We start from the raw sequence: 4,919 nt of genomic DNA on the forward strand, positions 1-4,919 counted from the left end.
CAGGGATTTTCGTTTTTGCATGGACTTCCACTTTAAAGAGGAACTGCAGTCTGCTCACGTAATTTGTAATAAAAACATCTTTGCCATTCTGAAGCTTCCTTCCAACCACTTTGCATATTTTATATATACTGTGATTCTGTAATTGCCAAATATGCTGCAGAAATCTCCTTCTTCCACTAAGTGTGGCTGCAATCATTTGAACTGTGGACAGCTGAAGCCTGTTCACTTCCCGGATTTAGAGGCACTCCTTCACTGCAGCTCTCATTAGCCCTCTTATGACATCCCCCCTCCCTTCCTGCCAAACTCTCAGGAGAGTGAGAGAGCTGTACATGATGTCATAAGCCTAGGCTTTTTTCCATATAAGAAACAGGAAGTGGGCTGTATAAGGTATTTACTGGCAGAAAAAAATGTTTTACTATCCAAAGTTCAAACAACAAGGGCAGAGGATTTAATAGGTGGAAAGATGAAAAAATGACAAGTTCCGCTTTAAGTCAAAGATTCAATAAGATATTGAAAACCCCTGACATAAACACTCCTGTGCTAGGACATTTTTGCAGTATGTTTTCCAGCTAAACAGCAGAGCTATTTTATTTTTATTATTAGCCAGGACCTGAACAGTAAGTTTATCATCACCAGATCTTCTAAAACTTGGTAAAGAATATTTTGTCCTCTGCGCACACCAAAACCAAAAATCGGGTGCCCTGGGCTCTGTCGGGCGCCCTGGTTTCTGCCGTGCGTTATAGAGTAGGGTGTGCAATCCCAACCCCCCCAAAGCTCCCTTGCAACTTTCCTATCTGGCCCAGCTCTAGTACCTACCATGGAAATCATTCTCTCTCCCTATCTCTATGAAGATTTGTGCCTGCCATGCACATGCAGGGATCTGTTACATCTGGGAGCTGCTGAGCAAAGCTGTCTCTTGTAAACAGAAAAGGCTTCTGTGTTTACAAGTGACAGCGGAGGGTGAGAGCCGGAAGTGGCAGAATGGAGTTCTGTGTGTGAGAGCCACATGATTCAGCTCGTGGGCCTTGTGTTTGACACGTATTATAAGATTATCTGCCTGCCCTAGGCTTTGATTCCTTTTAGATGACATAACTGTGGGTATTGGATTCTGTATATGGAGATGTACTATTTATTTGTGTTTTATATTTTTTTTTTTCTATTGGTTGAACTGGATGGACTTATGTCTATTTTCCAATCTATGTAATGTGGCTCTGGCTATAACCCTTTTGGCTTCTGTTAGAAAATGAGTGACCGGGTTAAATTGGATATTGGTAAAGGCTTCGGGTTTTTTTTGTTAGGCAAAACGTATGGATCCTTTCAGAATAGATGGCATTTTTTTTAAGCTGATTTCTTATACAGCATACATTGCAGTTTGCTGAAATGTGTCTAAATCATGGTGGATCAGATCCTACAAAAGATCCTACATTAACTGTGGGGATCCACCAAAACATTCCATTCATATTACATAGGATAAGGTAGACCTGTGCTCTACATAAGACATTCTTAATCTATCAGAGATGGTTGGGTACTCCTTGGGTTGCGGCTGATCTGACCTCCCATTGGATGGTGGCTGTATAGTTCCAGGACCATGCGGCATGACACCAATCCCTGTTACAGGAGCACTTAGACTGAAGTGGGAGAGGCAGGACTGTGAGCCAATCAGGTGTGCTGTATACAAATGTGTTGTCAAGGAGCATGTTCATAGCAGAGAGATGAGCTCATCAGTCTCTTGCTGTTCTTTTATAGGCCAGTTAGCAGGTGGAGAGAAGACACCACGGCAACTGTAAAAGGTTTTAGGTGAACCTGTCATTTGCCCATGCCAGCAAAGCAACCCCCTTCCTCAGCTGCATATGTTCACCTTTCCTTTACTTCCCTGCTGCAATGTTTAGCTGCAGAAAACCAGCCGCCCTGTGAAAGCTAAGTCACATAATTCGTAGCTCTCCTAGGGCTGTGGACTCTTCCTATGTGATGACGCTGGTGATTGTCCCATGGAGTAGGTCACATGCTCCGCCATACCTGGAAGTACTGGGTACTTTCTTTACTCTCTGCAGATGAGTGGGGGAAGGCAGATTGGTATGTCTTACATTAACCAGTTCAGCTCTTTGGCTATACCATGTATGTCCAAAGAGTGAACCTTCAATCACAAGCTGATGGTTGCAGTAGCAGCCATCAGCTTGTGTGGGTCGCCTCCTCCCATGGTCCCGCTCTTACTGGCGCCCAGGAACACAGCCACAGGTTAGGGGAGAGAGATCGCTGTGAGACTGAGGCAAAACTGTACTTCAATCTCACAGTAAAACCAAAAGTGATGTCACTTCTGGTTTCAGATCCACCATTTCCTGGCCAGCACAGCCAGAGGCCGCACCTAACCAAGCCGATCTGTGCTTGGTTAGATGGTGGGGGAGACATTGGGCAGGGGAGACATTGGGGTCTATTAGACCCCCTAATGTCTCCATAAAGAGTACCTGTCATCTGCCCAATGCTATCCCATAGAGGTTTATTAACCCCTTGTGATGGCAATCAACATATTTTATTTTTTAAACTATTTAAATCAAAAAGAAAAATTGCCATGGCCCCTCTTGCCCCACACCCTTGTGCAAACGCAAGCCCAGGGTGCGCACGTGCATGTAAACTGTGGTCCAACCACACGTGTGACATATTGAAGCAATTGTCCGAGTTCATGGAATGAAGCTCCTGAATGGAGGAGGAGGGGAGTAGCTTTGCATGCCCAGCTGGCCACCCTAGTAGGAAAGGGTTAAGCTCACTCAACAACTGTTTATTTTATTACAGGTATTCATATATGCCAATAATTTACATACTGTACATTCACATAAGTCCCTACCATCAAGGATGTTCAAGGTACCGATCACCAGCTCTAGGCACAATTTAGACTGGATCCAATGAACCTACCAGCATGTCTTTGGATGTGGGAGGAAACCCTTGCATGCACAAGGAGAACATGCAAACGCCACACCAGGAACCCTAGTACTGCATTACTGCTAACCACTAAGCTACTGTACTGCCTCAAATCCTGAATCATTTGGGTACTGGCAAAGAGCAAAGATTTCAATATCTTCTGGCTTCCAAGAAATAAGACTTTTGGCAGGTCTTTTGGTGGATAGGTTTTCTTTATCGTCCTGTACATCAGTGGTTTTCAATCCTGTCCTCAAGTACCCCCAACAGGCCATGTTTGCAGGTTTTCCTTTATCTTGCACAGTTGCTTTAAATCAGAGTCGATGGCTTGGTATTTTGGACAGCTATTTTATCTAAGAGAAAGTCCCAAAACATGGCCTGTTGGGGGTACTTGAGGACAGGGTTCAGAACCACTGATGTACAAGACAAGTCCTCTTTATACTCCCAATGACAAGTTCTCCTGCGCACCACATCATCCCCCCCCCCCCTAACAGCTCACCTTTAAGCATACATACCAGGCTATTTTTATGATACCATACGTAACCGGTTCTCGTTACTCTCCCATAATGGGTGCTATTATACTATGGTTCACATTCTATTCTCACACATAAGTTATCTTTATTCTAAAAGACATAACAGATCTTCTTTAAACTTTTGTGTGCAACATATCATGTTGAGGCAAAATCCACAACCGTTTGGCAAGCAATCTTCTTTTTCTGTAGTTGTGAAAATAAAGAATATTTTAACGTTTGCGATCACTGACTTAAATAATATTCAAAAAAATATTCAAAGTGTAATTTCGGTGAACTGAATCATAAAATGACCCAAAGCCTCTAAACCCAAATCATTAATCGTACAGATGTGTTTTTCTACTGACCTGTTCAACTTGACACTTTTTAACTACTTGCTGACCAGCCGCCGTCATACTGCGGCAGGTCGGCTCGTTCCCGCAAACCGCTATAGCAGGCTCGCATGCGCCGCCAGAGGTGCGTGCCCCGCTGCATGGCAGGGGAGCTGATGCGTGTGCCAAATATATAATAAAAAATGCCATAAATCCATTCCCTATTTTGTAGATGCTATAACTTTTGTGCAAACCAATCAAATGCTTACTGCGATTTTTCTTTTTTTTAACCAAAAAATATGTAGAAGAATACATATTGGCCTAAACTGATGAAGAATTCTTTTTGGGGGGATATTTATTATTTTTTGGATTTTATTATTAAAAAGTATTGATTTTTTTTTTTTTTTTTTAAATAGCGCAAAAAATAAAAACTGCAGAGGTGATCAAATACCACCAAAAGAAAGCTCTATTTGTGGGGGAAAAAAAGGACGTCAATTTTGTTTGGGTACAAGTCCCATGACCGGGCAATTGTCAGTTAAAGCGACACAGTGCCGTATCGCAAAAAATGACCTGCTCATTAAAGGGGAAAATCTTCCAGTCTGTAAGTGGTTAATCAATAATCAAAACTTTTGGTATTTTCTAGTGATTACAAAAGAACCAATTCAAAGTTAATGCAGCACTGACATCTACAGGCTGATAGTGGCAATTGCACCTTAAAATCAACTCATCTGTGACACTTAGTGGCTGTTTGCATCTCATCAGCTAGGAATGCAAACATTTTGACTTCGAATTTGTTGCGCATACGCCGAGCGATACAAAAATACAGGACTCAAAAAAAAAAAAACATACCGTGTGTGGTCAGGCGTCTCCATCCATCTTAAAGATGCGTATTCAGTTCAGGATGATGTCTGCAAAGGGGCCGCTATTGCAGGCCCAGATTGCAGGTTCTGACGTCTGGACGTTCGTTGGGCACGGTTCATTACAGTCAAAAACCAGAAAAAAGTACATTTGCGCGAACAGCAAAACGGACGCAACAACGTGCCTCTTGACAGTAGTCTGGTCGTTTGCAGGTTTTTTTAATTAAAAAAAAAAAAGCTCCTCCTCGAGGTATTGAGTCCCAAGGGGTAAATGTTGGGCGATGTGGGCCACCCAGCATGCAGAGAAAATC

This window comes from Aquarana catesbeiana, linkage group LG06, assembly GCF_042186555.1.
Source record: "Aquarana catesbeiana isolate 2022-GZ linkage group LG06, ASM4218655v1, whole genome shotgun sequence".
In the NCBI taxonomy this organism is placed as follows: Eukaryota; Metazoa; Chordata; class Amphibia; order Anura; family Ranidae; genus Aquarana; species Aquarana catesbeiana.